Source organism: Anser brachyrhynchus, assembly GCF_964034855.1.
Source record: "Anser brachyrhynchus genome assembly, contig: SCAFFOLD_152, whole genome shotgun sequence".
NCBI lineage: Eukaryota > Metazoa > Chordata > Aves > Anseriformes > Anatidae > Anser > Anser brachyrhynchus.
The window spans coordinates 311,141-337,513 of NW_027664018.1; the positions used below are offsets into that span (position 1 = coordinate 311,141).

A 26,373-nucleotide genomic window follows, 5' to 3' on the forward strand; every position below is an offset into this window, starting at 1 on the left:
TGTACACCTTTGGGGACTGCCTCTTTTTGGGGGGGGGGGTGGGGTGGGGGGGTGTTAGGAGCTGCTTGTATACTTTTTTAGGCATTCCTCTGAGAGGGGGTTGGGAGCTTCGTGTATACTGGGGGGGGAGGGCCTCCCTCGAGGTGGAAGCGGGGGGGGTTGGAGCGTTTCTACACTGTAGGGGCCTGCCTGTACACTTTTGGGGCCTGCCTTGGAGGGGTTGGGAACTGCTTGTACACCTTTGGGGCCTGCGTCTGCGCGGGGCGGGGGGGGTTGGGGGTTTGGAGCTGGTTTTAACCTTTCAGGCTTGCATCTGGAGGGGGTTGGGGCCTGCCTTTGGGGGGGTGGTTGTGAGCTGCTTGTATACTGTAGGGGCCTGCTTGTACACCTTTGGGGCCTGCGTCTGGGGGGGGGTGGGAGCTGCTTGTACACTGTTAGGGCCTGCCTTGGGGGAGGGGTTGGGGCATGTGCCTTGGGGGCATGGGGTTGGGAGCTGCTTCTACGCTGTAGGGGTCTGGGTCTTGGGGGGTTGGGGCTGTTTGTACACCTTTGGGGCGTGCCTCTGGGGAGGATGGGGAGTTGCTTGTACACCTTTGGGGCCTGTGTCTGGGGGGGGGTTGGGGCCTGTGCCGGGGGGGTTGGGAGCTGCTTGTACGCTCTAGGGTCCTCTGGCAGGCTTTGGGGCCTCCCTTTGAGGGGGGCAGTTGGGAGCTGGTTGTACACCTTTGGGGCCTGAGTCTGGGGTGTGGGGGCTGGGGCTGAGGCCTGGGGCCTGGGGCATGCATCTGGGTGGTGGTGGGGGGGGGTCCAGTTCATGGGGGGGGTGGGTTGGGAGCTGCTTGTGGACAGTTGGGGTCTGCATCCGGGTGTGGCTGGGGCCTGCTTGTAGACTTCTGCAGCCTGTGTCTGGTGTTTGGGGGCTTTTCTGTAGTGTTTGGGGATTGCATTTTGGCTTTGGGATGTGTCTAGAGCTTCTGGGGCCTAGCTGTAGTGCTTGGGGCCTGCGTCTGGGGCTTTTCTGTAGCATTTTGGTAGCGTGTTTGTGATTTGGGGTCTGTATCCAGGGTTTTGCCTTTTTTGTAGTTTTCAGCTTTGTGTCTGTTTCTTTGTTGGTTGCCTGGGGTTTGGGGTTTGGATCATTAGTCAGTGTCATTAGCGTCGGGGGGTTGATATGAAGGGTTAGGGTTGTGGTTAGAGTTGTTAGGGTTAAAGAGAATAAGGATTTTAGGGTAAGGGGATCAAGGTTGTGGGAATAAAAATGTTTTTGCACAGAGTTACATCGTTTAGAGGGAAGGAAGGTGGTATTGATATATGCTTGCAGTGATAAGAAAGCTTAACAGACAACCTTGTAAAATGCAGACAACCAGAATCCTTAGAGCAATTGGGTGGAAATCACGGTGTAAGAAACATTACCACCTCAAAGAGGAAAACAGTCAAGAAAAAAATAAAATTGACTAGTAACAGGCCAGCAGCTGTGTATTTTCTGTGAAGCACTGGATAGATTGTGAACATGGATTACCCAGTCAATGGGGAAACTGGGGAGGGTCCTGGTCACCGAGAGGAAAAAAAAAATTATATAAACTGTGTTATGGAACTAGTAGGTGGCTTGTGGGACGCCTGCCATTGCAATCGTGAATAAAAATGCTACCTCACTGAGATACTTGCCTGAGCCTATGGTATTGGTTACAGAGTGTTTCTAATAAGGTGTTAGGGTTTTAAGGTTTCAGGGCTAAGGCACTAGGGTTGGGTTTCAGGGTTAGGGTTTCCAGGGTTTAGGGTTAGGATTTTAAGGTTGTTAGGGTTGGAGTTATAAGGGTTAGGGTTTGGGGGTTAGTGTGTTAAGGTTTTAAAGTATTTTGTGGTTTTAGTGTTGATAGGGTTTTTAGGGTTAGGGTCTTAGGGTTTTAGTTATGGTCAGGTATTTAGGGTTAGGGTTTTAAGGTCTTATTTTTTTTTTTTTAAGGTTAGGGTCTCCAGCGTTAGGGCTTTGAGAATCTTTACGTTTTGGGTTAGGGTTTAGAGGGTCTTAATTTTTAGGGTTAGGGCTTTTAGGCGTAGGTCTAGTGTGGTAAATTTTATCGGGTTAGGACTGTAAGGGTTTTTAGGGTTAGGGTTTCTAGGGTTTTTTGGGGTAGGGGTTAGGGTTAGATCCGTGGGAGCCGTAGTGTTAGGGGTCAGGGTTCTTAGGGGTAAGGCCCAATATTAGGGTGGAAGGCCAAACTAAGGGGGGAGCCCCCCCCAAAATTGAAGGGTCGAAGCCCCAATTTAGGGGAAGAAACGTCAAAATTGTGGGGTCCCCCAAAATTGGGCGGAAGAGCTCTTAATATTGGGGGAAACCCAAAAAAGGAGGGTGGGGGACTCTAAAATTGGGGGGACCCCCCCAAATTGGTTGTGTCCCCCCCCAAATTGGTTGTGTCCCCCCCAAAATTGGTTGTGTCCCCCCCAATTAGGGGAGGAACCCCCAAAATTGGGTGGGCGAACCCCCAGATTGGGGGGGCAGAACACTTAAATGGAAGTGTGAAATTCCAGAATTGAATGTGGACCCCCCAGAACAGTCTTCAGGGGTTTAGTGTGGTAAATTTTATCGGGTTAGGGCTGTAAGGGTTTTTAGGGTTAGGGTTTCTAGGGTTTGTTGGGGTAGGGGTTAGGGTTAGATCCGTGGTTGCCATAGGCTTAGGGGTCAAGGTTCTTAGGGGTTAGGCCTAATATTAGGGCGGAAGGCCAAAATAAGAGGGGGGGAGCCCCCCCCCAAAATCGAAGGGTTGAAGACCAAAGTTAGGGGAAGGAACGGCCAAATTGTGGGGTCCCCCAAAATTGGGCGGAAGAACTTTTAATATTAGGGGGGAACCCAAAAAAGGAGGGTGGGGGACTCTAAAATCGGTTGTGTCCCCCCCAAATTAGGGGAGGAACCCCCAAAATTGGGTGGGCGAACCCCCAAATTGGGGGGAAGAAGACTTAAATGGAAGTGTGAAATTCCAGAATTGAATGTGGACCCCCCCCAGACCTGGGGAGGAATCCCCATACTTGGGGGCGACCCCCAAATTTGGGGTTAAAGCCCCAGATCCCGGGGAGCTAAGCCCCAAATTAAGGGAAGGAACCTCAAACATGTGGTGAGAACCCCAACATTGGGGGAAAGAACCTTAATATTAGGGTGGCAGGCCAAGAAAGGATGGTGGGGGCCTCCAAAATTGTGGGGGGCTTGGAATTGGGGGGAATCCCCAAAATGGAGGGGGAACCCCAAAAGTGGGGGGGGGGGGGCGAAGCACCAAATTAGGGGAAGGAACCCCAAAATTGCGGGGAAGAACTCTGAAATGGAGAGCTGAAAACCCGAAATTGAGGGGAAACCCCCCAAAACGGCGGGAAAACCCTCCATAAACACGAAACCGGTAATGTAACAGAGCAAAAAATGGCGTCCTACGGCAAGGTGCGAGGCTCAATTTTCTGGGGAGTGCTGGGAAATGTAGTTCTTGGCCACCGGGTTTCCGGGAGTCCATATTGTTTTCCCAGAGCATGCCGGGAGATGTAGTTCTCGGACACTGGGCTTCCGGGAGGCCATGTTGGTTTCCCATCTTTGCTAGACTCCGGGTGCTCTGGCTTCACAGAGAAACCCCCAAACTGAAAAATGTACCTGCTAATATATTGGGCTCTAAATGTAGCCCTGGGTTAATTGAATAACAATCCCTGGGTAAGATTGAAGTGCAGGAGGGGTTGGCTACGGTTTTAAGAGCCGGTTTGCAGAAAAGGGATTTCCCGTTAAGAAATGGCATATACTGATTGTTCTCTTCCTTGCTCTGCCAAGACCTGAAGCACATCTTGGAAGCCAGGCAGAATCCGTGGAGCCAGTGGAGTTCTCAAGCTCGACTTCAGCTTCTTCCCAGCTAGAAGAAGCAAGGACACGCCGGCTGAGTTCCACAGGCAACGCGCCCGTATCTGTAGACGAGGATTTAGAGATGCTACTTTGGGAACTCTCAGACGGCATACTGGAAGCCGAGCTCGACTTGGACCCAGGGAAGGATGAGGATGACCTCCTCCTTGAGCTTTCCAAGATGATTGATGATTGAACTGCATAGTCCTATGGTATATTAAAAAAAAAAAAAAAAAAAAAGAAAACAACCCTTCTTCTTGTTGGATACCCTGAGGTGATCCTTTTTCTAACTGAGGCTTTGCAATGAGACTTAAAGCACAGTTGGAACTGGTAGAAATTGGCAGGATCTGCACTCAGTTGTCCTAAGTTTCCCTGCTGGTCAGAGTTAAGGTCTTGTGCATGGTTCCGTAAGTAGAGGTGGCTACCTTTGATATCAAGAGGACAAAACACTTGTTTCTTTTGGCACAGAAAGATGTCCATCGGCACGCTGTGGTGGCTGTGAATTGACGTAGTGATGGAGCGATGCTCTGAAGGCTTAAACGGAAAGCTTCTTCCTTCCGCCCCCCCTTGGCACAGCTCGATGTTGGGCACATTGTGAAGCCTGGGTGTTCTGATTTCTCGGACAGTTGATACCCAAATCCCGGAGTTACTATGTCAACTCTTGACTTTTATTTGTGTATGCCATTGTTTTGACTGTAATCTTTTCAGATGATGAAGCTGTAAGGGCGGGAGGGAGCAAAATAATTATTCTAGCGTTGTGGACCAAACATGCTGCCAGGAGTGGTGGTGGTGGGGTCAGCCCACCCGGCCTTACTTTCAATTATCAGGGATGATAAAATGGTGTGAAAAGCAGCAGCTCTGCGATACGGCTACGCTACCCCCACTCCCTTCTCTTGTGCTGTACCAAAGTTCCCCCAAGCTTTGGTTGGTGCTTTTTGCTGGTGACAGTAGGACTCCAGGGCGAGTAGTCGGGACTCTCCTGCAGTAACTGGGTCAATTAAGGGTTGGTTTAAGTGCCTCCTGGTTTTTAAAATTGCTCCCCTGAGCTGCTGGCTCTGCTGCCTGCTACAGCAAATGTTCGGGTGCCATCAGCGTCGCACTTGGGCGTGGGCACTGACCCTGCGGAGGAGAGCTGAGACTCGCGTGTATTGTGTACCCTGCCGCCAGTGATCGTTTTCCCCTAGCAGATCTATTTTGAATCATTTCCCTAAATTTTAGAGGAACTTTAGGCTCTTTGTGCTATGATTTGTGAAGCTGTAGGGGCCCTCAGGCATTTGCTGCTGGCAGAGGAAAACCGCTTGTCGAATTTGTTGTAAATACTTTCTGTTTGGACAACAACGCCTGTGTGTGTGTGTGTGTGTGTGTGTGTGTGTGTGCACGCGTGCGTGCTTTGACGACCCCCTGCGACGCCCCAGCTCCGCGAGGGAAGCTTTGAAGCGGCTCTGGGAAAACCTCTGTGGAAGAAACCGCTGCTAGTGACTTGCGGAAAAGGGACTCCACAATCAGTGAGATTGTAAAGTAGGTATGTTTATTCAGCGCTGGGCAGCACGGGAGGTCGTGGGCATGAAGATTGATGACTCTTCCTCGTCACCGCTAGTTGACCTCTTGTCTTTGCACAGACTCAGTTGCTCCTTGGCTCTTGTCCATCTGCAGGACCAGTTTCTCCCAGTTTCTTAAGACAGGCTCACTCTCTTATTAGGAGACTGACCTTGGTAAGGGGCCCAAGGCTTCTTGCTTTAGTTAATTGGCACAATGCACCATAGTTAGCAAAGACGCTAAGTAGCATCCTAGTTTAACGCTGTCAGCGCTCTATCTCTACTTGATAAGATTCTCCTAACTCCCTCTCTCACTGGAGCCCACGCAGCCCTCCGTCCTGCCGAAGGACTTCACGGGGACTTCTGCCGGCTCCGGGTGCCCGCACACAGACAGAAATGGCTTTGAGAGAAAACAATCAGGAGGAGGAGAGCTCAGAGACTGCGGCCGGCTTCGGCCACCTTCCCCTCGCTTTCCCTCTCCGTGTTCAAACCGAGCACTGTTCTGCCATCAACCTTCGCTGCCTCTGCCCGCGGCGCTGGGCTTTCGCGTGTGCCATTGCTCCTCTACATATTTTATCCTTCCTTTTGTAAGGAATGGTCCAGCAATTCGTGTCACTAAGGGATTTGAAGGGTTAACATCGAGGCCCGGGTCTAGGTGATAAGAGAACAAAGGGGTTTTTAGGGAAAAGTGCTGACTACTGCAGGGGATGTTGCTAGAGTTTCTGAAATCCGGCGCAGAGGCTCCCAAACGAGGAGGAAGGGGGAGCTGAAGGACAATTGAAGGACAAAAGCCTGAGAGGAAGACAACCAGCATTCAGCCCGAGCAAGCCCCGAGAGACCACCAGAGACTGGTACGCAGGCGCCCCTGGGAGGGGTTTCGGATTCCGGAAACCAATTCTAATAACCCTGCCTCTTCTCGAAGTAGTAATGAATATGTATTAGCCTGGGAGCATCAAAACCAGCCGCCTTACGTAACAGGCGTGCGTCCTGGGGGAGCAGAGACTCCCGGCGCACCCAGCGCTGCTTGCTTGCCTCTATTCGTTTAATAAATTGTAAACTTTGATTGTAATCCTATTTGGATTTATAACAGCCATTTATAACACTTTTTATATTTGTATTTTATTTAAGGCTGTCTTGCCCCCCTCCCCCCCCAGCCTCGCTGCTCGCCAATAAAGCTGGCGCAGGGGCTAAGGGATTTGAAGGGCCTGCTTGTACACCTAAGGGATTTGAGGGCCTGCTTGTACACCTTTGGGGACTGCCTCTTTTTGGGGGGGGGTGGGGTGGGGGGGTGTTAGGAGCTGCTTGTATACTTTTTTAGGCATTCCTCTGAGAGGGGGTTGGGAGCTTCGTGTATACCGGGGGGGGAGGGCCTCCCTCGAGGTGGAAGCGGGGGGGGTTGGAGCGTTTCTACACTGTAGGGGCCTGCCTGTACACTTTTGGGGCCTGCCTTGGAGGGGTTGGGAACTGCTTGTACACCTTTGGGGCCTGCGTCTGCGCGGGGCGGGGGGGGTTGGGGGGTTGGAGCTGGTTTTAACCTTTCGGGCTTGCATCTGGAGGGGGTTGGGGCCTGCCTTTGGGGGGGTGGTTGTGAGCTGCTTGTATACTGTAGGGGCCTGCTTGTACACCTTTGGGGCCTGCGTCTGGGGGGGGTGGGAGCTGCTTGTACACTGTTAGGGCCTGCCTTGGGGGAGGGGTTGGGGCATGTGCCTTGGGGGCATGGGGTTGGGAGCTGCTTCTACGCTGTAGGGGTCTGGGTCTTGGGGGGTTGGGGCTGTTTGTACACCTTTGGGGCGTGCCTCTGGGGAGGATGGGGAGTTGCTTGTACACCTTTGGGGCCTGTGTCTGGGGGGGGGTTGGGGCCTGTGCCGGGGGGGTTGGGAGCTGCTTGTACGCTCTAGGGTCCTCTGGCAGGCTTTGGGGCCTCCCTTCGAGGGGGGCAGTTGGGAGCTGGTTGTACACCTTTGGGGCCTGAGTCTGGGGTGTGGGGGCTGGGGCTGAGGCCTGGGGCCTGGGGCATGCATCTGGGTGGTGGTGGTGGGGGGTCCAGTTCATGGGGGGGGGTGGGTTGGGAGCTGCTTGTGGACAGTTGGGGTCTGCATCCGAGTGTGGCTGGGGCCTGCTTGTAGACTTCTGCAGCCTGTGTCTGGTGTTTGGGGGCTTTTCTGTAGTGTTTGGGGATTGCATTTTGGCTTTGGGATGTGTCTAGAGCTTCTGGGGCCTAGCTGTAGTGCTTGGGGCCTGCGTCTGGGGCTTTTCTGTAGCATTTTGGTAGCGTGTTTGTGATTTGGGGTCTGTATCCAGGGTTTTGCCTTTTTTGTAGTTTTCAGCTTTGTGTCTGTTTCTTTGTTGCTTGCCTGGGGTTTGGGGTTTGGATCATTAGTCAGTGTCATTAGCGTCGGGGGGTTGATATGAAGGGTTAGGGTTGTGGTTAGAGTTGTTAGGGTTAAAGAGAATAAGGATTTTAGGGTAAGGGGATCAAGGTTGTGGGAATAAAAATGTTTTTGCACAGAGTTACATCGTTTAGAGGGAAGGAAGGTGGTGTTGATATATGCTTGCAGTGATAAGAAAGCTTAACAGACAACCTTGTAAAATGCAGACAACCAGAATCCTTAGAGCAATTGGGTGGAAATCACGGTGTAAGAAACATTACCACCTCAAAGAGGAAAACAGTCAAGAAAAAAATAAAATTGACTAGTAACAGGCCAGCAGCTGTGTATTTTCTGTGAAGCACTGGATAGATTGTGAACATGGATTACCCAGTCAATGGGGAAACTGGGGAGGGTCCTGGTCACCGAGAGGAAAAAAAAAATTATATAAACTGTGTTATGGAACTAGTAGGTGGCTTGTGGGACGCCTGCCATTGCAATCGTGAATAAAAATGCTACCTCACTGAGATACTTGCCTGAGCCTATGGTATTGGTTACAGAGTGTTTCTAATAAGGTGTTAGGGTTTTAAGGTTTCAGGGCTAAGGCACTAGGGTTGGGTTTCAGGGTTAGGGTTTCCAGGGTTTAGGGTTAGGATTTTAAGGTTGTTAGGGTTGGAGTTATAAGGGTTAGGGTTTGGGGGTTAGTGTGTTAAGGTTTTAAAGTATTTTGTGGTTTTAGTGTTGATAGGGTTTTTAGGGTTAGGGTCTTAGGGTTTTAGTTATGGTCAGGTATTTAGGGTTAGGGTTTTAAGGTCTTATTTTTTTTTTTTTAAGGTTAGGGTCTCCAGCGTTAGGGCTTTGAGAATCTTTACGTTTTGGGTTAGGGTTTAGAGGGTCTTAATTTTTAGGGTTAGGGCTTTTAGGCGTAGGTCTAGTGTGGTAAATTTTATCGGGTTAGGACTGTAAGGGTTTTTAGGGTTAGGGTTTCTAGGGTTTTTTGGGGTAGGGGTTAGGGTTAGATCCGTGGGAGCCGTAGTGTTAGGGGTCAGGGTTCTTAGGGGTAAGGCCCAATATTAGGGTGGAAGGCCAAACTAAGGGGGGAGCCCCCCCCAAAATTGAAGGGTCGAAGCCCCAATTTAGGGGAAGAAACGTCAAAATTGTGGGGTCCCCCAAAATTGGGCGGAAGAGCTCTTAATATTGGGGGAAACCCAAAAAAGGAGGGTGGGGGACTCTAAAATTGGGGGGACCCCCCCAAATTGGTTGTGTCCCCCCCCAAATTGGTTGTGTCCCCCCCAAAATTGGTTGTGTCCCCCCCAATTAGGGGAGGAACCCCCAAAATTGGGTGGGCGAACCCCCAGATTGGGGGGGCAGAACACTTAAATGGAAGTGTGAAATTCCAGAATTGAATGTGGACCCCCCAGAACAGTCTTCAGGGGTTTAGTGTGGTAAATTTTATCGGGTTAGGGCTGTAAGGGTTTTTAGGGTTAGGGTTTCTAGGGTTTGTTGGGGTAGGGGTTAGGGTTAGATCCGTGGTTGCCATAGCGTTAGGGGTCAAGGTTCTTAGGGGTTAGGCCTAATATTAGGGCGGAAGGCCAAAATAAGAGGGTGGGAGCCCCCCCCGAAATTGAAGGGTTGAAGCCCCAAGTTAGGGGAAGGAACGTCAAAATTGTGGGGTCCCCCAAAATTGGGCGGAAGAACTTTTAATATTAGGGGGGAACCCAAAAAAGGAGGGTGGGGGACTCTAAAATCGGTTGTGTCCCCCCCAAATTAGGGGAGGAACCCCCAAAATTGGGTGGGCGAACCCCCAAATTGGGGGGAAGAAGACTTAAATGGAAGTGTGAAATTCCAGAATTGGATGTGGACCCCCCAGAACAGTCTTCAGGGGTTTAGTGTGGTAAATTTTATTGGGTTAGGGCTGTAAGGGTTTTTAGGGTTAGGGTTTCTAGGGTTTTTTGGGGTAGGGGTTAGGGTTAGATCCGTGGTTGCCATAGCGTTAGGGGTCAAGGTTCTTAGGGGTTAGGCCTAATATTAGGGCGGAAGGCCAAAATAAGAGGGGGGGAGCCCCCCCCCAAAATCGAAGGGTTGAAGACCAAAGTTAGGGGAAGGAACGGCCAAATTGTGGGGTCCCCCAAAATTGGGCGGAAGAACTCTTTAATATTAGGGGGGAACCCAAAAAAGGAGGGTGGGGGACTCTACAATTGGGGGGGACCCCCAAAATTGGTCGGGTCCCCCCAAATTAGGGGAGGAACCCCCAAAATTGGGTGGGTGAACCCCCAAATTGGGGGGAAGAAGACTTAAATGGAAGTGTGAAATTCCAGAATTGAATGTGGACCCCCCCCCAGACCTGGGGAGGAATCCCCAAACTTGGGGGGGACCCCCAAAATTGGGGTTAAAGCCCCAGATCCCGGGGAGCTAAGCCCCAAATTAAGGGAAGGAACCTCAAACATGTGGTGAGAACCCCAACATTGGGGGAAAGAACCTTAATATTAGGGTGGCAGGCCAAGAAAGGATGGTGGGGGCCTCCAAAATTGTGGGGGGCTTGGAATTGGGGGGAATCCCCAAAATGGAGGGGGAACCCCAAAAGTGGGGGGGGGGGGGGCGAAGCACCAAATTAGGGGAAGGAACCCCAAAATTGCGGGGAAGAACTCTGAAATGGAGAGCTGAAAATCCGAAATTGAGGGGAAACCCCCCAAAACGGCGGGAAAACCCTCCATAAACACGAAACCGGTAATGTAACAGAGCAAAAAATGGCGTCCTACGGCAAGGTGCGAGGCTCAATTTTCTGGGGAGTGCTGGGAAATGTAGTTCTTGGCCACCGGGTTTCCGGGAGTCCATATTGTTTTCCCAGAGCATGCCGGGAGATGTAGTTCTCGGACACTGGGCTTCCGGGAGGCCATGTTGGTTTCCCATCTTTGCTAGACTCCGGGTGCTCTGGCTTCACAGAGAAACCCCCAAACTGAAAAATGTACCTGCTAATATATTGGGCTCTAAATGTAGCCCTGGGTTAATTGAATAACAATCCCTGGGTAAGATTGAAGTGCAGGAGGGGTTGGCTACGGTTTTAAGAGCCGGTTTGCAGAAAAGGGATTTCCCGTTAAGAAATGGCATATACTGATTGTTCTCTTCCTTGCTCTGCCAAGACCTGAAGCACATCTTGGAAGCCAGGCAGAATCCGTGGAGCCAATGGAGTTCTCAAGCTCGACTTCAGCTTCTTCCCAGCTAGAAGAAGCAAGGACACGCCGGCTGAGTTCCACAGGCAACGCGCCCGTATCTGTAGACGAGGATTTAGAGATGCTACTTTGGGAACTCTCAGACGGCATACTGGAAGCCGAGCTCGACTTGGACCCAGGGAAGGATGAGGATGACCTCCTCCTTGAGCTTTCCAAGATGATTGATGATTGAACTGCATAGTCCTATGGTATATTAAAAAAAAAAAAAAAAAAAAAAAAAACAACTCTTCTTCTTGTTGGATACCCTGAGGTGATCCTTTTTCTAACTGAGGCTTTGCAATGAGACTTAAAGCACAGTTGGAACTGGTAGAAATTGGCAGGATTTGCACTCAGTTGTCCTAAGTTTCCCTGCTGGTCAGAGTTAAGGTCTTGTGCATGGTTCCGTAAGTAGAGGTGGCTACCTTTGATATCAAGAGGACAAAACACTTGTTTCTTTTGGCACAGAAAGATGTCCATCGGCACGCTGTGGTGGCTGTGAATTGACGTAGTGATGGAGCGATGCTCTGAAGGCTTAAACGGAAAGCTTCTTCCTTCCGCCCCCCCTTGGCACAGCTCGATGTTGGGCACATTGTGAAGCCTGGGTGTTCTGATTTCTCGGACAGTTGATACCCAAATCCCGGAGTTACTATGTCAACTCTTGACTTTTATTTGTGTATGCCATTGTTTTGACTGTAATCTTTTCAGATGATGAAGCTGTAAGGGCGGGAGGGAGCAAAATAATTATTCTAGCGTTGTGGACCAAACATGCTGCCAGGAGTGGTGGTGGTGGGGTCAGCCCACCCGGCCTTACTTTCAATTATCAGGGATGATAAAATGGTGTGAAAAGCAGCAGCTCTGCGATACGGCTACGCTACCCCCACTCCCTTCTCTTGTGCTGTACCAAAGTTCCCCCAAGCTTTGGTTGGTGCTTTTTGCTGGTGACAGTAGGACTCCAGGGCGAGTAGTCGGGACTCTCCTGCAGTAACTGGGTCAATTAAGGGTTGGTTTAAGTGCCTCCTGGTTTTTAAAATTGCTCCCCTGAGCTGCTGGCTCTGCTGCCTGCTACAGCAAATGTTCGGGTGCCATCAGCGTCGCACTTGGGCGTGGGCACTGACCCTGCGGAGGAGAGCTGAGACTCGCGTGTATTGTGTACCCTGCCGCCAGTGATCGTTTTCCCCTAGCAGATCTATTTTGAATCATTTCCCTAAATTTTAGAGGAACTTTAGGCTCTTTGTGCTATGATTTGTGAAGCTGTAGGGGCCCTCAGGCATTTGCTGCTGGCAGAGGAAAACCGCTTGTCGAATTTGTTGTAAATACTTTCTGTTTGGACAACAACGCCTGTGTGTGTGTGTGTGTGTGTGTGTGTGTGTGCACGCGTGCGTGCTTTGACGACCCCCTGCGACGCCCCAGCTCCGCGAGGGAAGCTTTGAAGCGGCTCTGGGAAAACCTCTGTGGAAGAAACCGCTGCTAGTGACTTGCGGAAAAGGGACTCCACAATCAGTGAGATTGTAAAGTAGGTATGTTTATTCAGCGCTGGGCAGCACGGGAGGTCGTGGGCATGAAGATTGATGACTCTTCCTCGTCACCGCTAGTTGACCTCTTGTCTTTGCACAGACTCAGTTGCTCCTTGGCTCTTGTCCATCTGCAGGACCAGTTTCTCCCAGTTTCTTAAGACAGGCTCACTCTCTTATTAGGAGACTGACCTTGGTAAGGGGCCCAAGGCTTCTTGCTTTAGTTAATTGGCACAATGCACCATAGTTAGCAAAGACGCTAAGTAGCATCCTAGTTTAACGCTGTCAGCGCTCTATCTCTACTTGATAAGATTCTCCTAACTCCCTCTCTCACTGGAGCCCACGCAGCCCTCCGTCCTGCCGAAGGACTTCACGGGGACTTCTGCCGGCTCCGGGTGCCCGCACACAGACAGAAATGGCTTTGAGAGAAAACAATCAGGAGGAGGAGAGCTCAGAGACTGCGGCCGGCTTCGGCCACCTTCCCCTCGCTTTCCCTCTCCGTGTTCAAACCGAGCACTGTTCTGCCATCAACCTTCGCTGCCTCTGCCCGCGGCGCTGGGCTTTCGCGTGTGCCATTGCTCCTCTACATATTTTATCCTTCCTTTTGTAAGGAATGGTCCAGCAATTCGTGTCACTAAGGGATTTGAAGGGTTAACATCGAGGCCCGGGTCTAGGTGATAAGAGAACAAAGGGGTTTTTAGGGAAAAGTGCTGACTACTGCAGGGGATGTTGCTAGAGTTTCTGAAATCCGGCGCAGAGGCTCCCAAACGAGGAGGAAGGGGGAGCTGAAGGACAATTGAAGGACAAAAGCCTGAGAGGAAGACAACCAGCATTCAGCCCGAGCAAGCCCCGAGAGACCACCAGAGACTGGTACGCAGGCGCCCCTGGGAGGGGTTTCGGATTCCGGAAACCAATTCTAATAACCCTGCCTCTTCTCGAAGTAGTAATGAATATGTATTAGCCTGGGAGCATCAAAACCAGCCGCCTTACGTAACAGGCGTGCGTCCTGGGGGAGCAGAGACTCCCGGCGCACCCAGCGCTGCTTGCTTGCCTCTATTCGTTTAATAAATTGTAAACTTTGATTGTAATCCTATTTGGATTTATAACAGCCATTTATAACACTTTTTATATTTGTATTTTATTTAAGGCTGTCTTGCCCCCCTCCCCCCCCAGCCTCGCTGCTCGCCAATAAAGCTGGCGCAGGGGCTAAGGGATTTGAAGGGCCTGCTTGTACACCTAAGGGATTTGAGGGCCTGCTTGTACACCTTTGGGGACTGCCTCTTTTTGGGGGGGGGTGGGGTGGGGGGGTGTTAGGAGCTGCTTGTATACTTTTTTAGGCATTCCTCTGAGAGGGGGTTGGGAGCTTCGTGTATACTGGGGGGGGAGGGCCTCCCTCGAGGTGGAAGCGGGGGGGGGTTGGAGCGTTTCTACACTGTAGGGGCCTGCCTGTACACTTTTGGGGCCTGCCTTGGAGGGGTTGGGAACTGCTTGTACACCTTTGGGGCCTGCGTCTGCGCGGGGCGGGGGGGGTTGGGGGGTTGGAGCTGGTTTTAACCTTTCGGGCTTGCATCTGGAGGGGGTTGGGGCCTGCCTTTGGGGGGGTGGTTGTGAGCTGCTTGTATACTGTAGGGGCCTGCTTGTACACCTTTGGGGCCTGCGTCTGGGGGGGGGTGGGAGCTGCTTGTACACTGTTAGGGCCTGCCTTGGGGGAGGGGTTGGGGCATGTGCCTTGGGGGCATGGGGTTGGGAGCTGCTTCTACGCTGTAGGGGTCTGGGTCTTGGGGGGTTGGGGCTGTTTGTACACCTTTGGGGCGTGCCTCTGGGGAGGATGGGGAGTTGCTTGTACACCTTTGGGGCCTGTGTCTGGGGGGGGGTTGGGGCCTGTGCGGGGGGGGTTGGGAGCTGCTTGTACGCTCTAGGGTCCTCTGGCAGGCTTTGGGGCCTCCCTTTGAGGGGGGCAGTTGGGAGCTGGTTGTACACCTTTGGGGCCTGAGTCTGGGGTGTGGGGGCTGGGGCTGAGGCCTGGGGCCTGGGGCATGCATCTGGGTGGTGGTGGGGGGGGGTCCAGTTCATGGGGGGGGTGGGTTGGGAGCTGGTTGTGGACAGTTGGGGTCTGCATCCGGGTGTGGCTGGGGCCTGCTTGTAGACTTCTGCAGCCTGTGTCTGGTGTTTGGGGGCTTTTCTGTAGTGTTTGGGGATTGCATTTTGGCTTTGGGATGTGTCTAGAGCTTCTGGGGCCTAGCTGTAGTGCTTGGGGCCTGCGTCTGGGGCTTTTCTGTAGCATTTTGGTAGCGTGTTTGTGATTTGGGGTCTGTATCCAGGGTTTTGCCTTTTTTGTAGTTTTCAGCTTTGTGTCTGTTTCTTTGTTGGTTGCCTGGGGTTTGGGGTTTGGATCATTAGTCAGTGTCATTAGCGTCGGGGGGTTGATATGAAGGGTTAGGGTTGTGGTTAGAGTTGTTAGGGTTAAAGAGAATAAGGATTTTAGGGTAAGGGGATCAAGGTTGTGGGAATAAAAATGTTTTTGCACAGAGTTACATCGTTTAGAGGGAAGGAAGGTGGTATTGATATATGCTTGCAGTGATAAGAAAGCTTAACAGACAACCTTGTAAAATGCAGACAACCAGAATCCTTAGAGCAATTGGGTGGAAATCACGGTGTAAGAAACATTACCACCTCAAAGAGGAAAACAGTCAAGAAAAAAATAAAATTGACTAGTAACAGGCCAGCAGCTGTGTATTTTCTGTGAAGCACTGGATAGATTGTGAACATGGATTACCCAGTCAATGGGGAAACTGGGGAGGGTCCTGGTCACCGAGAGGAAAAAAAAAATTATATAAACTGTGTTATGGAACTAGTAGGTGGCTTGTGGGACGCCTGCCATTGCAATCGTGAATAAAAATGCTACCTCACTGAGATACTTGCCTGAGCCTATGGTATTGGTTACAGGGTGTTTCTAATAAGGTGTTAGGGTTTTAAGGTTTCAGGGCTAAGGCACTAGGGTTGGGTTTCAGGGTTAGGGTTTCCAGGGTTTAGGGTTAGGATTTTAAGGTTGTTAGGGTTGGAGTTATAAGGGTTAGGGTTTGGGGGTTAGTGTGTTAAGGTTTTAAAGTATTTTGTGGTTTTAGTGTTGATAGGGTTTTTAGGGTTAGGGTCTTAGGGTTTTAGTTATGGTCAGGTATTTAGGGTTAGGGTTTTAATGTCTTATTTTTTTTTTTTAAGGTTAGGGTCTCCAGCGTTAGGGCTTTGAGAATCTTTACGTTTTGGGTTAGGGTTTAGAGGGTCTTAATTTTTAGGGTTAGGGCTTTTAGGCGTAGGTCTAGTGTGGTAAATTTTATCGGGTTAGGACTGTAAGGGTTTTTAGGGTTAGGGTTTCTAGGGTTTTTTGGGGTAGGGGTTAGGGTTAGATCCGTGGGAGCCGTAGTGTTAGGGGTCAGGGTTCTTAGGGGTAAGGCCCAATATTAGGGTGGAAGGCCAAACTAAGGGGGGAGCCCCCCCCAAAACTGAAGGGTCGAAGCCCCAATTTAGGGGAAGGAACGTCAAAATTGTGGGGTCCCCCAAAATTGGGCGGAAGAGCTCTTAATATTGGGGGAAACCCAAAAAAGGAGGGTGGGGGACTCTAAAATTGGGGGGACCCCCCCAAATTGGTTGTGTCCCCCCCCAAATTGGTTGTGTCCCCCCCAAAATTGGTTGTGTCCCCCCCAATTAGGGGAGGAACCCCCAAAATTGGGTGGGCGAACCCCCAGATTGGGGGGGCAGAACACTTAAATGGAAGTGTGAAATTCCAGAATTGAATGTGGACCCCCCAGAACAGTCTTCAGGGGTTTAGTGTGGTAAATTTTATCGGGTTAGGGCTGTAAGGGTTTTTAGGGTTAGGGTTTCTAGGGTTTGTTGGGGTAGGGGTTAGGGTTAGATCCGTGGTTGCCATAGCGTTAGGGGTCAAGGTTCTTAGGGGTTAGGCCTAATATTAGGGCGGAAGGCCAAAATAAGAGGGTGGGAGCCCCCCCCGAAATTGAAGGGTTGAAGCCCCAAGTTAGGGGAAGGAACGTCAAAATTGTGGGGTCCCCCAAAATTGGGCGGAAGAACTTTTAATATTAGGGGGGAACCCAAAAAAGGAGGGTGGGGGACTCTAAAATCGGTTGTGTCCCCCCCAAATTAGGGGAGGAACCCCCAAAATTGGGTGGGCGAACCCCCAAATTGGGGGGAAGAAGACTTAAATGGAAGTGTGAAATTCCAGAATTGGATGTGGACCCCCCAGAACAGTCTTCAGGGGTTTAGTGTGGTAAATTTTATCGGGTTAGGGCTGTAAGGGTTTTTAGGGTTAGGGTTTCTAGGGTTTTTTGGGGTAGGGGTTAGGGTTAGATCCGTGGTTGCCATAGCGTTAGGGGTCAAGGTTCTTAGGGGTTAGGCCTAATATTAGGGCGGAAGGCCAAAATAAGAGGGGGGGAGCCCCCCCCCAAAATCGAAGGGTTGAAGCCCAAAGTTAGGGGAAGGAACGGCCAAATTGTGGGGTCCCCCAAAATTGGGCGGAAGAACTCTTTAATATTAGGGGGGAACCCAAAAAAGGAGGGTGGGGGACTCTACAATTGGGGGGGACCCCCAAAATTGGTCGGGTCCCCCCAAATTAGGGGAGGAACCCCCAAAATTGGGTGGGTGAACCCCCAAATTGGGGGGAAGAAGACTTAAATGGAAGTGTGAAATTCCAGAATTGAATGTGGACCCCCCCCCAGACCTGGGGAGGAATCCCCAAACTTGGGGGGGACCCCCAAAATTGGGGTTAAAGCCCCAGATCCCGGGGAGCTAAGCCCCAAATTAAGGGAAGGAACCTCAAACATGTGGTGAGAACCCCAACATTGGGGGAAAGAACCTTAATATTAGGGTGGCAGGCCAAGAAAGGATGGTGGGGGCCTCCAAAATTGTGGGGGGCTTGGAATTGGGGGGAATCCCCAAAATGGAGGGGGAACCCCAAAAGTGGGGGGGGGGGGCGAAGCACCAAATTAGGGGAAGGAACCCCAAAATTGCGGGGAAGAACTCTGAAATGGAGAGCTGAAAACCCGAAATTGAGGGGAAACCCCCCAAAACGGCGGGAAAACCCTCCATAAACACGAAACCGGTAATGTAACAGAGCAAAAAATGGCGTCCTACGGCAAGGTGCGAGGCTCAATTTTCTGGGGAGTGCTGGGAAATGTAGTTCTTGGCCACCGGGTTTCCGGGAGTCCATATTGTTTTCCCAGAGCATGCCGGGAGATGTAGTTCTCGGACACTGGGCTTCCGGGAGGCCATGTTGGTTTCCCATCTTTGCTAGACTCCGGGTGCTCTGGCTTCACAGAGAAACCCCCAAACTGAAAAATGTACCTGCTAATATATTGGGCTCTAAATGTAGCCCTGGGTTAATTGAATAACAATCCCTGGGTAAGATTGAAGTGCAGGAGGGGTTGGCTACGGTTTTAAGAGCCGGTTTGCAGAAAAGGGATTTCCCGTTAAGAAATGGCATATACTGATTGTTCTCTTCCTTGCTCTGCCAAGACCTGAAGCACATCTTGGAAGCCAGGCAGAATCCGTGGAGCCAATGGAGTTCTCAAGCTCGACTTCAGCTTCTTCCCAGCTAGAAGAAGCAAGGACACGCCGGCTGAGTTCCACAGGCAACGCGCCCGTATCTGTAGACGAGGATTTAGAGATGCTACTTTGGGAACTCTCAGACGGCATACTGGAAGCCGAGCTCGACTTGGACCCAGGGAAGGATGAGGATGACCTCCTCCTTGAGCTTTCCAAGATGATTGATGATTGAACTGCATAGTCCTATGGTATATTAAAAAAAAAAAAAAAAAAAAAAAAAAAAAAAAAAAAAGAAAACAACCCTTCTTCTTGTTGGATACCCTGAGGTGATCCTTTTTCTAACTGAGGCTTTGCAATGAGACTTAAAGCACAGTTGGAACTGGTAGAAATTGGCAGGATCTGCACTCAGTTGTCCTAAGTTTCCCTGCTGGTCAGAGTTAAGGTCTTGTGCATGGTTCCGTAAGTAGAGGTGGCTACCTTTGATATCAAGAGGACAAAACACTTGTTTCTTTTGGCACAGAAAGATGTCCATCGGCACGCTGTGGTGGCTGTGAATTGACGTAGTGATGGAGCGATGCTCTGAAGGCTTAAACGGAAAGCTTCTTCCTTCCGCCCCCCCTTGGCACAGCTCGATGTTGGGCACATTGTGAAGCCTGGGTGTTCTGATTTCTCGGACAGTTGATACCCAAATCCCGGAGTTACTATGTCAACTCTTGACTTTTATTTGTGTATGCCATTGTTTTGACTGTAATCTTTTCAGATGATGAAGCTGTAAGGGCGGGAGGGAGCAAAATAATTATTCTAGCGTTGTGGACCAAACATGCTGCCAGGAGTGGTGGTGGTGGGGTCAGCCCACCCGGCCTTACTTTCAATTATCAGGGATGATAAAATGGTGTGAAAAGCAGCAGCTCTGCCATACGGCTACGCTACCCCCACTCCCTTCTCTTGTGCTGTACCAAAGTTCCCCCAAGCTTTGGTTGGTGCTTTTTGCTGGTGACAGTAGGACTCCAGGGCGAGTAGTCGGGACTCTCCTGCAGTAACTGGGTCAATTAAGGGTTGGTTTAAGTGCCTCCTGGTTTTTAAAATTGCTCCCCTGAGCTGCTGGCTCTGCTGCCTGCTACAGCAAATGTTCGGGTGCCATCAGCGTCGCACTTGGGCGTGGGCACTGACCCTGCGGAGGAGAGCTGAGACTCGCGTGTATTGTGTACCCTGCCGCCAGTGATCGTTTTCCCCTAGCAGATCTATTTTGAATCATTTCCCTAAATTTTAGAGGAACTTTAGGCTCTTTGTGCTATGATTTGTGAAGCTGTAGGGGCCCTCAGGCATTTGCTGCTGGCAGAGGAAAACCGCTTGTCGAATTTGTTGTAAATACTTTCTGTTTGGACAACAACGCCTGTGTGTGTGTGTGTGTGTGTGTGCACGCGTGCGTGCTTTGACGACCCCCTGCGACGCCCCAGCTCCACGAGGGAAGCTTTGAAGCGGCTCTGGGAAAACCTCTGTGGAAGAAACCGCTGCTAGTGACTTGCGGAAAAGGGACTCCACAATCAGTGAGATTGTAAAGTAGGTATGTTTATTCAGCGCTGGGCAGCACGGGAGGTCGTGGGCATGAAGATTGATGACTCTTCCTCGTCACCGCTAGTTGACCTCTTGTCTTTGCACAGACTCAGTTGCTCCTTGGCTCTTGTCCATCTGCAGGACCAGTTTCTCCCAGTTTCTTAAGACAGGCTCACTCTCTTATTAGGAGACTGACCTTGGTAAGGGGCCCAAGGCTTCTTGCTTTAGTTAATTGGCACAATGCACCATAGTTAGCAAAGACGCTAAGTAGCATCCTAGTTTAACGCTGTCAGCGCTCTATCTCTACTTGATAAGATTCTCCTAACTCCCTCTCTCACTGGAGCCCACGCAGCCCTCCGTCCTGCCGAAGGACTTCACGGGGACTTCTGCCGGCTCCGGGTGCCCGCACACAGACAGAAATGGCTTTGAGAGAAAACAATCAGGAGGAGGAGAGCTCAGAGACTGCGGCCGGCTTCGGCCACCTTCCCCTCGCTTTCCCTCTCCGTGTTCAAACCGAGCACTGTTCTGCCATCAACCTTCGCTGCCTCTGCCCGCGGCGCTGGGCTTTCGCGTGTGCCATTGCTCCTCTACATATTTTATCCTTCCTTTTGTAAGGAATGGTCCAGCAATTCGTGTCACTAAGGGATTTGAAGGGTTAACATCGAGGCCCGGGTCTAGGTGATAAGAGAACAAAGGGGTTTTTAGGGAAAAGTGCTGACTACTGCAGGGGATGTTGCTAGAGTTTCTGAAATCCGGCGCAGAGGCTCCCAAACGAGGAGGAAGGGGGAGCTGAAGGACAATTGAAGGACAAAAGCCTGAGAGGAAGACAACCAGCATTCAGCCCGAGCAAGCCCCGAGAGACCACCAGAGACTGGTACGCAGGCGCCCCTGGGAGGGGTTTCGGATTCCGGAAACCAATTCTAATAACCCTGCCTCTTCTCGAAGTAGTAATGAATATGTATTAGCCTGGGAGCATCAAAACCAGCCGCCTTACGTAACAGGCGTGCGTCCTGGGGGAGCAGAGACTCCCGGCGCACCCAGCGCTGCTTGCTTGCCTCTATTCGTTTAATAAATTGTAAACTTTGATTGTAATCCTATTTGGATTTATAACAGCCATTTATAACACTTTTTATATTTGTATTTTATTTAAGGCTGTCTTGCCCCCCTCCCCCCCCAGCCTCGCTGCTCGCCAATAAAGCTGGCGCAGGGGCTAAGGGATTTGAAGGGCCTGCTTGTACACCTAAGGGATTTGAGGGCCTGCTTGTACACCTTTGGGGACTGCCTCTTTTTGGGGGGGGGTGGGGTGGGGGGGTGTTAGGAGCTGCTTGTATACTTTTTTAGGCATTCCTCTGAGAGGGGGTTGGGAGCTTCGTGTATACTGGGGGGGGAGGGCCTCCCTCGAGGTGGAAGCGGGGGGGGTTGGAGCGTTTCTACACTGTAGGGGCCTGCCTGTACACTTTTGGGGCCTGCCTTGGAGGGGTTGGGAACTGCTTGTACACCTTTGGGGCCTGCGTCTGCGCGGGGCGGGGGGGGTTGGGGGGTTGGAGCTGGTTTTAACCTTTCGGGCTTGCATCTGGAGGGGGTTGGGGCCTGCCTTTGGGGGGGTGGTTGTGAGCTGCTTGTATACTGTAGGGGCCTGCTTGTACACCTTTGGGGCCTGCGTCTGGGGGGGGGTGGGAGCTGCTTGTACACTGTTAGGGCCTGCCTTGGGGGAGGGGTTGGGGCATGTGCCTTGGGGGCATGGGGTTGGGAGCTGCTTCTACGCTGTAGGGGTCTGGGTCTTGGGGGGTTGGGGCTGTTTGTACACCTTTGGGGCGTGCCTCTGGGGAGGATGGGGAGTTGCTTGTACACCTTTGGGGCCTGTGTCTGGGGGGGGGTTGGGGCCTGTGCGGGGGGGGTTGGGAGCTGCTTGTACGCTCTAGGGTCCTCTGGCAGGCTTTGGGGCCTCCCTTTGAGGGGGGCAGTTGGGAGCTGGTTGTACACCTTTGGGGCCTGAGTCTGGGGTGTGGGGGCTGGGGCTGAGGCCTGGGGCCTGGGGCATGCATCTGGGTGGTGGTGGGGGGGGGTCCAGTTCATGGGGGGGGTGGGTTGGGAGCTGGTTGTGGACAGTTGGGGTCTGCATCCGGGTGTGGCTGGGGCCTGCTTGTAGACTTCTGCAGCCTGTGTCTGGTGTTTGGGGGCTTTTCTGTAGTGTTTGGGGATTGCATTTTGGCTTTGGGATGTGTCTAGAGCTTCTGGGGCCTAGCTGTAGTGCTTGGGGCCTGCGTCTGGGGCTTTTCTGTAGCATTTTGGTAGCGTGTTTGTGATTTGGGGTCTGTATCCAGGGTTTTGCCTTTTTTGTAGTTTTCAGCTTTGTGTCTGTTTCTTTGTTGGTTGCCTGGGGTTTGGGGTTTGGATCATTAGTCAGTGTCATTAGCGTCGGGGGGTTGATATGAAGGGTTAGGGTTGTGGTTAGAGTTGTTAGGGTTAAAGAGAATAAGGATTTTAGGGTAAGGGGATCAAGGTTGTGGGAATAAAAATGTTTTTGCACAGAGTTACATCGTTTAGAGGGAAGGAAGGTGGTATTGATATATGCTTGCAGTGATAAGAAAGCTTAACAGACAACCTTGTAAAATGCAGACAACCAGAATCCTTAGAGCAATTGGGTGGAAATCACGGTGTAAGAAACATTACCACCTCAAAGAGGAAAACAGTCAAGAAAAAAATAAAATTGACTAGTAACAGGCCAGCAGCTGTGTATTTTCTGTGAAGCACTGGATAGATTGTGAACATGGATTACCCAGTCAATGGGGAAACTGGGGAGGGTCCTGGTCACCGAGAGGAAAAAAAAAATTATATAAACTGTGTTATGGAACTAGTAGGTGGCTTGTGGGACGCCTGCCATTGCAATCGTGAATAAAAATGCTACCTCACTGAGATACTTGCCTGAGCCTATGGTATTGGTTACAGGGTGTTTCTAATAAGGTGTTAGGGTTTTAAGGTTTCAGGGCTAAGGCACTAGGGTTGGGTTTCAGGGTTAGGGTTTCCAGGGTTTAGGGTTAGGATTTTAAGGTTGTTAGGGTTGGAGTTATAAGGGTTAGGGTTTGGGGGTTAGTGTGTTAAGGTTTTAAAGTATTTTGTGGTTTTAGTGTTGATAGGGTTTTTAGGGTTAGGGTCTTAGGGTTTTAGTTATGGTCAGGTATTTAGGGTTAGGGTTTTAAGGTCTTATTTTTTTTTTTTAAGGTTAGGGTCTCCAGCGTTAGGGCTTTGAGAATCTTTACGTTTTGGGTTAGGGTTTAGAGGGTCTTAATTTTTAGGGTTAGGGCTTTTAGGCGTAGGTCTAGTGTGGTAAATTTTATCGGGTTAGGACTGTAAGGGTTTTTAGGGTTAGGGTTTCTAGGGTTTTTTGGGGTAGGGGTTAGGGTTAGATCCGTGGGAGCCGTAGTGTTAGGGGTCAGGGTTCTTAGGGGTAAGGCCCAATATTAGGGTGGAAGGCCAAACTAAGGGGGGAGCCCCCCCCAAAACTGAAGGGTCGAAGCCCCAATTTAGGGGAAGGAACGTCAAAATTGTGGGGTCCCCCAAAATTGGGCGGAAGAGCTCTTAATATTGGGGGAAACCCAAAAAAGGAGGGTGGGGGACTCTAAAATTGGGGGGACCCCCCCAAATTGGTTGTGTCCCCCCCCAAATTGGTTGTGTCCCCCCCCAAATTGGTTGTGTCCCCCCCAAAATTGGTTGTGTCCCCCCCAATTAGGGGAGGAACCCCCAAAATTGGGTGGGCGAACCCCCAGATTGGGGGGGCAGAACACTTAAATGGAAGTGTGAAATTCCAGAATTGAATGTGGACCCCCCAGAACAGTCTTCAGGGGTTTAGTGTGGTAAATTTTATCGGGTTAGGGCTGTAAGGGTTTTTAGGGTTAGGGTTTCTAGGGTTTGTTGGGGTAGGGGTTAGGGTTAGATCCGTGGTTGCCATAGCGTTAGGGGTCAAGGTTCTTAGGGGTTAGGCCTAATATTAGGGCGGAAGGCCAAAATAAGAGGGTGGGAGCCCCCCCCGAAATTGAAGGGTTGAAGCCCCAAGTTAGGGGAAGGAACGTCAAAATTGTGGGGTCCCCCAAAATTGGGCGGAAGAACTTTTAATATTAGGGGGGAACCCAAAAAAGGAGGGTGGGGGACTCTAAAATCGGTTGTGTCCCCCCCAAATTAGGGGAGGAACCCCCAAAATTGGGTGGGCGAACCCCCAAATTGGGGGGAAGAAGACTTAAATGGAAGTGTGAAATTCCAGAATTGGATGTGGACCCCCCAGAACAGTCTTCAGGGGTTTAGTGTGGTAAATTTTATCGGGTTAGGGCTGTAAGGGTTTTTAGGTTAGGGTTTCTAGGGTTTGTTGGGGTAGGGTTTAGGGTTAGATCCGTGGTTGCCATAGCGTTAGGGGTCAAGGTTCTTAGGGGTTAGGCCTAATATTAGGGCGGAAGGCCAAAATAAGAGGGGGGAGCCCCCCCCCAAAATCGAAGGGTTGAAGCCCAAAGTTAGGGGAAGGAACGGCCAAATTGTTGGGGTCCCCCAAAATTGGGCGGAAGAACTCTTTAATATTAGGGGGGAACCCAAAAAAGGAGGGTGGGGGACTCTACAATTGGGGGGGACCCCCAAAATTGGTCGGGTCCCCCCAAATTAGGGGAGGAACCCCCAAAATTGGGTGGGTGACCCCCAAATTGGGGGGAAGAAGACTTAAATGGAAGTGTGAAATTCCAGAATTGAATGTGGACCCCCCCCCAGACCTGGGGAGGAATCCCCAAACTTGGGGGGGACCCCCAAAATTGGGGTTAAAGCCCCAGATCCCGGGGAGCTAAGCCCCAAATTAAGGGAAGGAACCTCAAACATGTGGTGAGAACCCCAACATTGGGGGAAAGAACCTTAATATTAGGGTGGCAGGCAGGCCAAGAAAGGATGGTGGGGGCCTCCAAAATTGTGGGGGGCTTGGAATTGGGGGGAATCCCCAAAATGGAGGGGGAACCCCAAAAGTGGGGGGGGGGGGCGAAGCACCAAATTAGGGGAAGGAACCCCAAAATTGCGGGGAAGAACTCTGAAATGGAGAGCTGAAAACCCGAAATTGAGGGGAAACCCCCCAAAACGGCGGGAAAACCCTCCATAAACACGAAACCGGTAATGTAACAGAGCAAAAAATGGCGTCCTACGGCAAGGTGCGAGGCTCAATTTTCTGGGGAGTGCTGGGAAATGTAGTTCTTGGCCACCGGGTTTCCGGGAGTCCATATTGTTTTCCCAGAGCATGCCGGGAGATGTAGTTCTCGGACACTGGGCTTCCGGGAGGCCATGTTGGTTTCCCATCTTTGCTAGACTCCGGGTGCTCTGGCTTCACAGAGAAACCCCCAAACTGAAAAATGTACCTGCTAATATATTGGGCTCTAAATGTAGCCCTGGGTTAATTGAATAACAATCCCTGGGTAAGATTGAAGTGCAGGAGGGGTTGGCTACGGTTTTAAGAGCCGGTTTGCAGAAAAGGGATTTCCCGTTAAGAAATGGCATATACTGATTGTTCTCTTCCTTGCTCTGCCAAGACCTGAAGCACATCTTGGAAGCCAGGCAGAATCCGTGGAGCCAATGGAGTTCTCAAGCTCGACTTCAGCTTCTTCCCAGCTAGAAGAAGCAAGGACACGCCGGCTGAGTTCCACAGGCAACGCGCCCGTATCTGTAGACGAGGATTTAGAGATGCTACTTTGGGAACTCTCAGACGGCATACTGGAAGCCGAGCTCGACTTGGACCCAGGGAAGGATGAGGATGACCTCCTCCTTGAGCTTTCCAAGATGATTGATGATTGAACTGCATAGTCCTATGGTATATTAAAAAAAAAAAAAAAAAAAAAAAAAAAAAAAAAAAAGAAAACAACCCTTCTTCTTGTTGGATACCCTGAGGTGATCCTTTTTCTAACTGAGGCTTTGCAATGAGACTTAAAGCACAGTTGGAACTGGTAGAAATTGGCAGGATCTGCACTCAGTTGTCCTAAGTTTCCCTGCTGGTCAGAGTTAAGGTCTTGTGCATGGTTCCGTAAGTAGAGGTGGCTACCTTTGATATCAAGAGGACAAAACACTTGTTTCTTTTGGCACAGAAAGATGTCCATCGGCACGCTGTGGTGGCTGTGAATTGACGTAGTGATGGAGCGATGCTCTGAAGGCTTAAACGGAAAGCTTCTTCCTTCCGCCCCCCCTTGGCACAGCTCGATGTTGGGCACATTGTGAAGCCTGGGTGTTCTGATTTCTCGGACAGTTGATACCCAAATCCCGGAGTTACTATGTCAACTCTTGACTTTTATTTGTGTATGCCATTGTTTTGACTGTAATCTTTTCAGATGATGAAGCTGTAAGGGCGGGAGGGAGCAAAATAATTATTCTAGCGTTGTGGACCAAACATGCTGCCAGGAGTGGTGGTGGTGGGGTCAGCCCACCCGGCCTTACTTTCAATTATCAGGGATGATAAAATGGTGTGAAAAGCAGCAGCTCTGCCATACGGCTACGCTACCCCCACTCCCTTCTCTTGTGCTGTACCAAAGTTCCCCCAAGCTTTGGTTGGTGCTTTTTGCTGGTGACAGTAGGACTCCAGGGCGAGTAGTCGGGACTCTCCTGCAGTAACTGGGTCAATTAAGGGTTGGTTTAAGTGCCTCCTGGTTTTTAAAATTGCTCCCCTGAGCTGCTGGCTCTGCTGCCTGCTACAGCAAATGTTCGGGTGCCATCAGCGTCGCACTTGGGCGTGGGCACTGACCCTGCGGAGGAGAGCTGAGACTCGCGTGTATT

General features: G+C 51.0%; 2 long non-coding RNA genes across 2 annotated transcripts; both read left to right on the top strand.

Moving 5' to 3' along the window:
* The first annotated feature begins 15,491 nt into the window (after positions 1–15,491).
* On the top strand, positions 15,492–18,339 carry LOC308186481. Its single transcript, XR_013944077.1, has 2 exons — positions 15,492–17,895; positions 18,010–18,339. It is a non-coding gene; the product is annotated as an uncharacterized lncRNA (long non-coding RNA).
* A 6,163-nt stretch (positions 18,340–24,502) lies between these two features.
* On the top strand, positions 24,503–25,538 carry LOC308186482. Its single transcript, XR_013944078.1, has 2 exons — positions 24,503–25,028; positions 25,143–25,538. It is a non-coding gene; the product is annotated as an uncharacterized lncRNA (long non-coding RNA).
* Positions 25,539–26,373: the final 835 nt, after the last annotated feature.